The sequence below is a fragment of the Lepisosteus oculatus genome, chromosome 29 (genome assembly GCF_040954835.1).
Source record: "Lepisosteus oculatus isolate fLepOcu1 chromosome 29, fLepOcu1.hap2, whole genome shotgun sequence".
NCBI classification, from domain to species: domain Eukaryota; kingdom Metazoa; phylum Chordata; class Actinopteri; order Semionotiformes; family Lepisosteidae; genus Lepisosteus; species Lepisosteus oculatus.
In genome coordinates this window covers 1236187-1248698 of record NC_090724.1, presented here as the reverse complement: position 1 = coordinate 1248698, position 12512 = coordinate 1236187, and the positions used below count along the sequence as shown (strand labels likewise).

Genomic DNA, 12512 nt, shown 5'->3' with positions numbered 1-12512 from the left:
GGCGGGACGCTGTCTTCAGTTTAGCCCAATCAGGTGTGCCACATCTAACTGAGTCAAAGGCCAACTGTTGCTATAGACAAAGGTTCTACCTCCACCTTTCACCCTCTTCACACACCAACTCAAGCTGACAAACACATTTTAAGAACTGCATAACAAAAGGAAGAGCCCTGGGGAAAGACGTTACAGGCCAAATGTTGTCTACCCTTCAACCTTTACCAAGTTATGGCTGCTTGTACGGCCCACCTTCATAGGACATTTCTCACGGCTGCTTTTGGTTTTACCCCGATTTCCTCTTTGCTACCTTATGTCAGCTTCTTGAATATTTCACTACTGTGCAGCACGCAATAGCAACCATGCTGTCCTTAAGAGGGTGGCAGTGAACCCAGGAGGCATCACCAGCCTGTCTCAGGGATAACTGCAGCCTGGACAGAGCACACTCACTCATTCACACGTACAGGGGTAAGCCAGACGTCCATTCACGCAAACAGCAGGTCTGCGGACCGTGGAGAGGAAACCAGAGCACTGGGAGAAGACCCACATGAACACACAGGCAGAACATATTTGAAATAGTTTAACCAGGGGGGCAGAACAGACATAAATGCAAAGTAATTTTAAAACACCTTCACATGAAAGCATTTTTGTACAGTTTCTCACTCCACAAAAGGACTACAAAATTATTTAGACCACTTGGTTTGGAGACCAAAACTCCAGACACTGCAGTGAAGTGAAACTCTCCATCCATTTTAAAGAGGCTCTGATTATGTACAGTGTCAGAGTGCTGAACTGCAGGAATGTATTTCTACTGCTAGTAGCTTTAGCACTAAGTTACACTTAATATGTTTGTTATAAGGATTCTCCGACAGATACTGCAGGATAAAGGCCAAGGAGATAGTACTCCCATCAACACCAAATTTAGTTTTTTTTTTCTGAGAAGAATGTACCTTTTGGAGCAATTTATAGTGCAAACTATAATGTTAAATTTAGAAATGGATTATGGAAAAACGGTAAAAAAATCCTGTCTTACAAAAGGAATAATTTGTTGAGTGTTTCTGATAGACTACCAGGAATCGGATAACTACCAGTTCTCTGTTAATATTAAAGGAATATAAGATTACTCACATGATATGGACAACCAGTTATGAGCAAAACAAGCTACTGCAATAAATTTAAACTTGTATTGGTTACTTCAGATTTGAATAAAACAATATTAATACACAAATCATTAACCAGAAGCCATATTTGTGTTGGAGTTAAAATCTATCCTGATATTAGTGTACCAATCTAACGACTCCATTTTCTTGACTTTTGAAATGTGAGAGATCGGCCTGTGGCTCATATCGAAAGCAATCAAGGACTGTTCAAATCCCTGCTGTGTTCCCTGTGTGAGTCCTGCCTCAGGTTGCTCCCTCCTCCTTGGCTCGCTCAAATCTGTCATTATTACCTCCTTTGTTATTTGCCAGGAAGCAAAATAATGACTGTAATTTTCATATGTATAGGTTCTTTAATCTAACACTTGTCAGGGCACTCTACAGCAACAAAACAGCCCTTTATTACCAGATTAAAAAAGCTTTTTCAAATAAATCCTCAAAGCGGTCTTGGATTTTCTGTAAATCTTCTTAGTGCAGTATCACAAACTCAATGTTGCATGTAGTACTTTTACTGTCAACCGCCCTACATTTCTGGAAAACAACAAATATTAATAAAAAGGCATTCTGGAAAGCATCGCTTCTTCTGTGGCCTTTTAAGCTGTCACCAAAAATCCCCTTCAGCTGCCTGTCTGTGCATATACATATACATATACATATACATATACATATACATATACATATACATATACATATACATATACACAGGCACTCAAAAGTTTAAAAAATCAATTATGAGTGTCTGTCATTAGACAGAAAATCAAAGTTTGAAAGATAACAGGCACATGAAAAGTGCTGTTGTGTGGTTTGAAACACATACAGTAAAAAGTGAGGTCTAAATAAGTATTTTTGTGTGGAGTTTTCAAGCGGCTGTTGGTGCCACCATTGGGTACGATTTCACACTGTGTTCCTTTTCAGAGGACATCATGAAAACTCACTCAGCTCCTCTGTAGCTCCAGCCAAACCAAACCATTCCTCCCGGAGCTGTGCTATTGAGACCCTCTCCTCCGGGAAGGCATTAGAGAGACCCTGGCTGAGGCGACTGCCACCTACACCTCAATCACAGAAGCGCGTGCCTGTACTGATCAATCAGCACTCCCCTGGAGGGAGTGAAAAAGTGACCTACTGGGAGAGACAAAAAGGAATTCTTTACTTTGCTGCATTTGTTCAAAGCTGCTGTTAATTAAATTAATTGCCCACGAAAATGGAACAGCCTGACAGCTAACACTTTGGAAAGTCAATGCAATCACTGTCTATTGTCACTCAGTTTGAAGTCCTGCTGATAAACTAATCCAGATAACTGGAGCAGTAGTTTGGGACTCCGGACCTGTAACTGAAAAGCAGTGGTTTTAAATACCGGGTGGGTGCTGGGTGCTGTTCCCCTGAGCAAAGTATTTCACCTGATCTGGTAAAATGTCCAGCTGTAGAAATGTAAGTCTATCTACGTAGAAATCCCAGACAAAGAAATGAACCCATGGAGTGGCTGGCTCTTTAAAATGGATATAAAGGCTTGTTTGCTCATGTGAAGGGCACTGGAAGGTACACCTTATTTTAAGGACTTATTACATGCGTGCAGTCCAGATCTTAATCTGAGATCTTCTTACTCTTCTGCAGACCAGGGTCCAGACTGGGAGTCCATGGACATCACACTTCATGTAGCATTTAATGTATAATTTAGTTTTACTCCTTCACTTTTCTGGGCTTTAGTTTCTTGTCACATCTGTTAACACATCTGAAGTGATAAAAAAAACATTTTTTATTATTTGACACTGTTTTTATTTTGCTGAAGTCAGCTGAAGTTCATCTTAGGAAGGCCAAAGATGAAAAAAAAAACAGCCTAGTAGACTTTTTTCAGCTGTCACAGCGAGGCCGGTTGCTGGTTTCTCTTTCCGACGGAAGCCGAGCTACGAGCAGAGAAAGGTCGCCCACTTCCCCAGGAAGCTGCATCATCTGTCAGCCAGGAGAAACCTCACCGAACACTCTTCCGTTCTCACGAAATGGCACCTGTGCCCAGGGCTGTGGGAATCTCCGCCAAGCCCCAGATAACCTTAATTTTGTGATTTTTGTGTTTTTGTTTTAGAGATTTTTGTGATTCTTATGATTTTTGTGAGCTCTGAAAAAAGACATTTCATTGCCAGCAACTACTGCTGCACGCTGTATTGTTGTGCATTTGATAAATAAACTTTGATTTGATTTGATGACTGAGACAGTCTCCTTTTGACTCTTTACAATAGCTTGCTTCACATCATGTCCGTGAAATCCTCCTGATGAATCGACACCTCTCCACTACGTGTTTTCAAGGCAAACCTGAGACAAACACTTTTCAGTGTTTTTGAAAACTTATTTAGCACAAATATTTCAATGCAAAACACAGGGTGATATATGCAGATAGCAGAAAAAATTTACTAGATGGAAAAAAAAAACTACCATCTGCAAAAATCCTACAGTATTTATGTTATCTCATTTTCATTTTTTCTTCCATTGTACAGAAAAAATAAAAAGACAAGCGACTGTAGTACTGTATATATGCAGTAGGTAAAAGAACAGAGTTTAAATCAAGGCAGGATATAAATGTATACTGCACCAGTAAGAGCTCATATAGAAGACATGAATATATGTGTACTATTTTACTGTATTACAAAAAAAGATAATGCTACTCTGGCATCAGACAAGAGCAACTAGAAGACATTCCTTCCCTGAGATTAAAGGAATGCCTTACCTTGACAGGGTAAATGAACTGAATTGTTCTAGTAGAAACAGAGAGGATAATGAAAAAGTAAGGTGACGCAAATTCACATTTCATCTGAAAATATGCAACTGCTTAGCCAGTTTTTAAAATCTGTTCATTCTTGACCTTGTGCTGCGATCAAGTCATCAAGTCAAAGATGACAGTAATTATCAGCTTCCTTTACTTGAATAAGATCTGCTCCAGAGCCATAAGATAAAAATGCAGTACATTAAAATAATCACATTGTGGATTTTCCTTATAATCTGTAGTCTATATTGTCTGTTACAGACTGGTGTGAGATTCAGGTTCAAATTTCCCAATTTTAAGCAACTGATGAATAACCATCTTCTAGTTTTCTAAAAACATTACAGGAACTTCTTTAAATAAAATAAAAATACCCTGAACAAAAAAACAGTCTAGCAAGTTCAAACAGAAACATTATTTTGTTATCATAAGGGAATTGCACTTCCAACACAAATGGTGTACCAACACAGAAAATTAGGAGTGAGTGAAAGCTTTTGTGCAATCTGGGCAGCAAGGGAAAAAGTAACAAGCTTATAAAAGAAGCAGCCTAAGTTGGGCAGACAAAAAAACAATTTCATTTCTGGCACAGTTGTCTGAGTAAAGAAAAAACACTTTCAGTTTCCATTTGACATTTCTGGTACGGCTTCAGCTCTTTAACATATTACTGTAAGCAATACAGTTTTCTGTTGGCAGATGACATGACTGAACAAAGGTTTTAAGAAAAGCACCCACTACTTTTCTCTGCATATACAGCAGGAGCCTTTTATATTAGTTTCAGTCAATCTACTTATGTTCTACAATATGTTTTATAGGGCAAGAGCTGACAGAGAGTTTAGGTTTCTTATGATTAGTAGAAGTGCACAGACAGACATGTAATTCAATTAAAATTAAACAGTTGCCTATCGTCATCACTATGAAATACATAGATGTAGGCAACTTCTAAAACATAAAATGGATAAAACTACTATACATCAGGCTAATGTCAGCAACCTTGTCCAACATTTATCTTTGATCTGTAATATTCTTCAATATATTATTTTAAATCTCCGGCAAATTCAAATGTTTGATCTCTTCATATGTGGCTACTGTGTTTAATACCAGTATTTTTAAAATATAGTTTGCAACATAGCCCCCGATATGAATTTACTTGACTCACCAAAATTGATAAGCAAAAATGTTCACCCAGAATAGTCCTTGATCACACAGCTGGAGTGCAATACCACTCATTAAACAGAGCAGAAAAGTATTTTCTAAACCGTGTGATTCTTTTATCTTAGAGGGGGCTCTTTTGCGATAAAAACCAGTTCAACTTGGTAAGCGCTGATCATTGTTTTAGATCTCAGATCACGCAACCACGACAGTGCGGCTTGATACTTGTTGCCATTTAAACAGCAGCTGAATTTGTCATCGGCTTTTTGCTGATGTCCAGGAATGTACTGATCAAATCTCTTTGAACTCCAAGTATGCACAGTTTGCATCTATGATGGAAACTCCAGCTTGCGAAAGGGGTCATTCCAACTAGCGATAGAAATGGGATGGCTGGTGCAGTTGTCAGCATCACTGCCTCGCAGCGCTGGGGCCCTGGGTTCAGCTACAGACCTGGGCTGTGTTGCTGTTGGTGTGGATTTCTTCCCACAGTCCAATAAATACTTCTAGGTTAACTGGCTTCTAGGAAAATAGTCCCTAGGTGTGAGTGTCTTCCCCGAGATGGACTGCTGCCTCATCCAGGCTGTACCCTGCCCTGTGCATTTTGCATGCCAGGATATGCTCTGGCTCCTCCACAATCCCAAATTGGAAGAAGTGGTTAAAAATGGATGGATAGACGACAGAATTCTGATGGTAAACAGTATATATGCACTGGGCTCAATCTTTGTCGGTGAAAACTGGTCTACTGCGGAACGACCATTGACAAGGATCATTCCATTCACTTCAGAAACAGGAACTTCGCAAAAGTTCTCAGACACCGCAAGAGCTGCATGAACCACACAAGGGGAGATAAAACAGGAATCTCTACAGACCACATGGCCTGCAGAGTCAGGTGCGACTCTTCTATAGTTGCAGATCGTGTAATATTTCAGTGTAGGAAGATCTGATGGTGAACTAACTGGAGAGTCATTTGCAGAGCTGCCTGGTTGTCAGAGGGTTTAGATTTCTGGGCTTGTCACAACGTGTCCCAAGACAGTGACATCCTATCTGGGCGAGATCTTGGGGACTCAGATGACACTATGGCAACAGTTGTCACGCATGCTCGAGAATGCAGCCCATGTGGAGCTTGGAGAAGAGAACAATGGGGGAGAGCAAACAGAAAGATCAGCGCATCAAACCTGGTCCATCTGGAAGCTTCTGGTCATGTCCAGTAGAAAATAAGCACCACATGCTTTTGTGCTTTATTGATCTTTGATTAGATGTTGAGATGTTAATGTCTGGCATAATTTAAAAATCAATCTTTCCCCTGAATCATTTAAATGTATAGAGCTGTTCTCCAGTTTAAAATATCAATCCATTCATTTGGTGCCTGGTTCATCTGTGTGATGGTTGGACTGACCTCTGGCTAATCTTAATTCAGATCTCTCACAGGGATTGGAAAGAAAACAGACTCCAGGGGTAAAGATAGAGAGCTGAGGCTGAGATCGTGAGTACTGCAGGGCTGACACCACAGCTCTTTTCTCCCAGAGTCAGATCTCCTTGGGTGACAAACAGGCTGGTTGTGGCAGTGAAGGAATTTTTCAGCATTCCAGAGTGGGAAACAACACAACAACAACCCCACCACCGCAAACACAAAACAATCTGGACCAGGTGAAAGAAGAGCACGAGCGTACTGAACTCTCTGCTCCTGCAGTTCATATTTACACACAAGGCCCTTACGATTAGCTGGTCAAAAGCTAATCTATTCAAATGGGAGGATCCCCATCTATTAAGCCCTCCTTATGCAGAAGAAAATATGCTTAAACTGTGAAGTTACTTATTACAGTTTAACATTTACAGTAGCACTAGGGATCTTTGTTTTTCCAAAGATCAAAGATTCCAATATTGTGAGACATATTCCTTGCCCTATAAGTTTCTGAGAATACCTTCCATATTGATAAAGTTATTGATTTTAAACATTGCAATCCAGGTTACTATATGTACATCTCTGATTTTATAAAAAATAAATAAATAATAGGTTAAACTGCAAAAATGCAAGGATGGAAGGCAAATTAAAGAGGGTCTGAGATTAGTAATAAGCATCAACTGTAAACTCGGTGATAGGGTCTTAAAAGGCAGTTGCACAGAGCTAGTCAGTGAGGAACATGCCTACTCTCCCTGAGGCCAGAATGCAGACCAGGCATAAACCTGACTTTCATCTTAAAATCTATCCTGGCAGCATCCAACAGGATTGTTCATTCATCAAGGAAATCACAGAAATCTGTGGCTAACCCATCCCCTGAGATGAGAAAGACAGATATATTTGATCATGTTGGTTTTACAAAGAAAAGACACTGGCTTTCGAAGAGTATCTCAAATGTATGTATGATTATGCAAACTTAGAGGAGTCACCGGTGTGTGGTTGTCAAAGTTGTCAGATGACACACAAACAGTGTACAGAAGGCATGCTGATCGTGTGTATTCCTGCTTGTCCAGTTTGCTCTGCTCATGTGTTTCATAACCACATATTGGGATAAGAACCTCTTGTGACAAAAAACAATTTGGTTTTCTCAGCTCCTGTACTAGCTGCCGTCTGTGTTGTGGAAGTGTGGAATGAATTCCTACAGCATGACAAAGCACTAGTACACTACTTAACTGGCAAAGCTCTGTCTGTTTTTTTCCTGAAAACTTACTGATGGCTTTGAATTGCTGATGACACAAGTTTATGATGCAAAATATGATTCATGGCAGATAAGAGCATTACAGCTGCACAGCACTGGGTGCCTGTGTTCAGTTCTGGAGTTTGTATGCTTTTCCTGTGTCTGTGCATCTGCCCTGCAATGGACTGGTGTCCCATCCAGGGTGCACCTGGATCGGACAGACTCCATCTTCCCTGCGACCCTGAATTGAATGACCAATTGAATGAATTGAATTCAGACCCTGAAGAGGTTCTTCAAAGCAAACTCTCACCTTGCTGATGATAAGGCTGTACATTCAGTGAACATTTTGAGGCCAACAGACAAGTGAGAAAACTCTCAAGCCACCAGGAAGCTTTTGAACTCTTGACACCTCTTGATTGGTAAACTAACACCAGCATAGGGGTCTCCTCCTGCTGCTGGCCTTGTGTAATATTTCATTACGCAACAACTGATTATGTAATGCTGTGGATCAGGTATCAAGATGCACAGACCTATTGTAATAGGATACCTCTTGGAGAAAATCAAGGATTCATGAATGCTTCTGTTCAAAAACTTGTCGGGAGTAAGGTTAATGCAGCCACATCAGCCAGCGGTTCCTCACAGAATGACAGCTGTCGTGCATAAAATAATCCTTGCAATCCCCACAGCACATATTTTCTAAATTCTAGATTCTAGTATCTCCCCAGAGATGCAAGCTCAGAGAACAGCTACAGGAAAATCTTCAGAAGAGCCGAGTGATATTACAAACCGTTACATGACAGGAAATAATGCAATATATTATGAAACAATGCAGGTTCTTGTTATTGGTTTTCAGTTTTTTACACACAGCAAGTACAAGCATTTTGATTTCCACTAGATCATGAACAACAACTATCTAAACAATAACATTTATATTTATTATATGTTTTCGAGAAAACATAAATAACAATTATTTGATAAAATTCCAGAATCTTCTGAAATTCAAAGTTAACATTTAATACAGGTTAGTAAGACAGCAAGTGGAAAAAAACAAGGGTTTAAGGAAACACACTGGTACATTAAACTGCTACCAGTCAATAACAATGAATTTCCCAGAATGGTGTTCCTTAGAGAGATAGAAGGATTAATAGATTATATAGACAATGAAAAAAAGTCAAATCAAAGTTACAGTAAAGTACTACACTTTTACTAAAAATAGATTAGGTTATGGAAATACATTAGACTGCAGGTTCAAAAATGAATTTCTGTTCCCCATCATTGTAAGTGCATGACTCTTAAATGATTGCATTGAACAACATGTGCTTAGCAATCAGGTGTTACAGGCACTAAATATTCAAAGAAGTCCTATTGCTTGAGGAATCGGCTATACAATGATTGGTAAATGAAAATGAACAACCCATCATGACTATGGAAAATTGATTTATTGAGTAAATATTATGCAAATCATTAACTAACTGTTGAACAGCATATTAATGAAGTAACTCAATCACATGATAATGATTGACAGCATTTATAAATCATTGATTGCTGTTTATTCTAATAGTAATACTAATAACAGTGCCTTCATTCTTATTTCTAAAGGTCTGTTAGTTATTGTCTTCCTCATGCTCAATACCGGGAATAATCCATAGATGATATTCTTTATCTTTATGTGTGACTTTCTTTGAGGCTTTTGTTGTGCTTAGAAACTGTTCGAGCACGGTAAATAAACGTAAAGTAAATGTTTAATTGCAAACAAAAGAGTCAGTTTTCATTAAGGCCCTGACATAACGGTTGTGTTTTATTAACAGCAAACTTCCTACAGTTATTGCAACAGATGAGGCATCTTACATCAGTAATTTGCTCTGTGATGTCAGCATAAATGCAACAAGCACAGCATGTTAAGAAAGGTTTCAAAGGAAAGAAGGCCATTCAGCCCATCTGGTGATGTTAATTAATGTAGTTGAAGCACAGAAAATTCATTTGCATAAAAGGTAAACTTGGGATTTTTTTTTCAGTTTAATTAGAATATGTTACAATAATAATTCAAACCAAAATACACACATAAGTACCTAGTCCTGTGTTTTAAACAGAGCAGCCAAAGCTGTGATATGTTTTACAGAACCTAGTCTTGTCTAAAAGCTGGCTGAGCAAGGCCAGCCTGCAATCGTCAGCAGCCCAGGTGCTACAGGTCACAGTGAACAGGGTCAAAGCTTTGCAAGAAGCAACTGTCTCAGCCAAACTGGCTACACTGCCGTGCTTCTCGATTCTTACCTTGGGCCTTTCTTTCTTACTAACAATTACCAGTTTTCTGAAAGGGGGTAATCTTGCAGAATAACCTACACTTCCACGAGGATGAGGATGATATCTTTGATTTTGTAACTGTTTCACAACACTGGTTAAGCTGACCCATCTTCTTCCATGGAAAACAAATAAATTGTAAAACAATCTGGGGTTACAAAGACAAATCCAGCATCTGTAACTGATAAATAACCCCCTGAGCTCTACAACAGCTCCTCGTGCTCTACACCTTTACAAATGTATGATTAGAAGAGAACTCATTGCTTAACTTTGCTGGAATCTAACACACCTGTTATGTCTTGCAGGCACATAAATAGAACAAAACAAACAGTTATACTGCAGAACTGATATATTTTACTGGAAGAGGAGGTATGTTAATTAAGCAAACAGCTTCACAATCATGATATAGCCTATGAATTCTTGATCAAGATATTTAAACATTTAAACAAAAGGTCTTATTTAATCATTGTAGATAGTAGTGGCCCTGTTGGACATACCTCAACAAACTAAAATTATAGCTTGACGTTCACTTTTTCCTTGTACTGAGACCTTTTTCCCCCCCACTATAAGACTTTGTCTGACCTATTGTCCTTCTCGGCTCTTTCTGAGTCACAGGTAAAAGTGAAATTCCGAGCAGACTTGTGAAACCGTTTCATTATCAAGCAGATAGCAGCGAAGTGGTGGAGTGCACGACTCCATCTCTTGCTACAGAAAGCGACCGACCTACGCTTGAGAGAATATAGGAAATTGCTTATTTGCTTTTTAGATCTGTTTGCTACAGAAACAGACCCCTGACCTTTGTTACATTTCTACTTTTACGTATCTTTATCTTTCGTATCAAGATGGCTAATAAAGTAAAAGAAGCAGCTGGTGGTAATTTCAACAGTTGTATTTCATTTCAGAGCTGCTGCACACTTCGAGTAGTAGACTTTAAATTCTGCAAACTATTCTTATTTGTTTCTTGATACCGTCCGATAGCGTCGGAACTCCGCTTTCACATTCCAGAACGTTTAGCGCTCTAGGGATGAGGGGAACCGGTGCGTGTTCTCCTGCTGCAGTCTGTTACTGACAGTTTCACAGTGACAGTGACTATATAATACGACCTTGCTCCTTTGAGCCTAAGTAATACAATTAACACTAATGGGACAAGATTAGGCTCCAGGTTTCTCTTCATTATTTTCTCTTGATTCATTGCTATCACAAAGGAAATATCTTGCCTGCAACGGTTTTGATTATTTCTTTTGGCAACAAAATACTTAATTATTTACTCCATAGATTCTTTTGCTGCAGAAGTAGAGCCCTGACCTTTCCGTTTCATGGGCTTTATCGCGATTTGGCACAGAAGCAAAACGAGCTGGGTGATGGCGTGGCAGTCTGGCTCGAGATAGAGAGCAGGTGTCAAAATGCAGGAAGTCTAGGGGCTGGTGTTTCAACTGCAGTGCGTCCCACTATAACCTGAATCTGGATTGGAGCCCTGCAATCCAGTGTGCTAACTGCAGGGCATGAAATAACAATTTCTGCACTTGTACTCCGCAGGATAACAGACATAAAATATCCAACACCTAGTAAAGGTTTATATACAGGAGCAGCTGTAAAAAACTGAATTGATCCTGAAATGCAACAAGTGATAATGTTGCTTCTTCAACCTCTTTGCCTCCTTCTAGCTACAAATGACCAGTTTTCCCCTTCTCCAGCTTTGTGCAAATAACTGACATCTGGGACACAGAATGGTCAGGACATAAAAATAGGGCTTGCATATGAGAGCTACTTTTTCTAAGCCTAATTGTTCTCTATTCCCCTGTATTATGAGAGTAGAGTGGGAGGACAATACAGTCTTCCACGTGACTTCTCGGAAAGAACAGGAATGTCTCCAACTGCTTCTACTCCTCTCCGACGCAGAGGTTGTAATCATACTGCAGGTCTTTGCTTTCAGACGTTTGCACAAAAAAAGGCTAGTAAGCGTTTTGTGTACAACAGAAAATGCCAATGAATTCAACTTGACTGTCAAAAGCATTTAACTTAGACATTAGAAAACTAGCCGACATTCCTTAAGTTCAAAAGCTGCCCTTGGTGTTGCGTCACTTCTCCCTCCAGACTGACATGACAAGGCCACAGTTGGCAGAGGAGTATTTACAGCTCATTTGTGCAGCACGTAATTTGATACAGTCTTGCCCTGTCCCCACTGCAGGCTGTGGAAAAGGAATGAGCATGGATTTGATACTTTGTGGCTGGTGAATACTAAGCATCCCTGGGCAGGAACACAGACAGGATTTAGCCTGTCTAATAAAGAAAGCTCAGTGCCTGTTTTATTTGATAGTTATGGTTTCTGCATCTTCTCTCAAGGAAACTGTTTCAAAGCTTTCCATTTCCAGTTTGGTAAAAGACCATGAAGGTGTAAAAAGATCCTTTGATATGACATTGTCATGAGACACCAGTTATGGTTAGAGTTCTCCTAGATTGCGTGCTTTAAATGTGAAGCATCTAATAAAAAAGCTGCATTTTTAAATAAGTAAAACACCATTAACTCTTATC

At 39.5% G+C, this 12512-nt stretch overlaps 1 protein-coding gene across 2 annotated transcripts in view; it reads right to left on the bottom strand.

The window, feature by feature from the left end:
• Positions 1–12512, bottom strand: part of LOC102692441 (GRAM domain-containing protein 2B) — a 44395-nt gene that overhangs the window by 16491 nt on the left and 15392 nt on the right. The window lies entirely within an intron of this gene.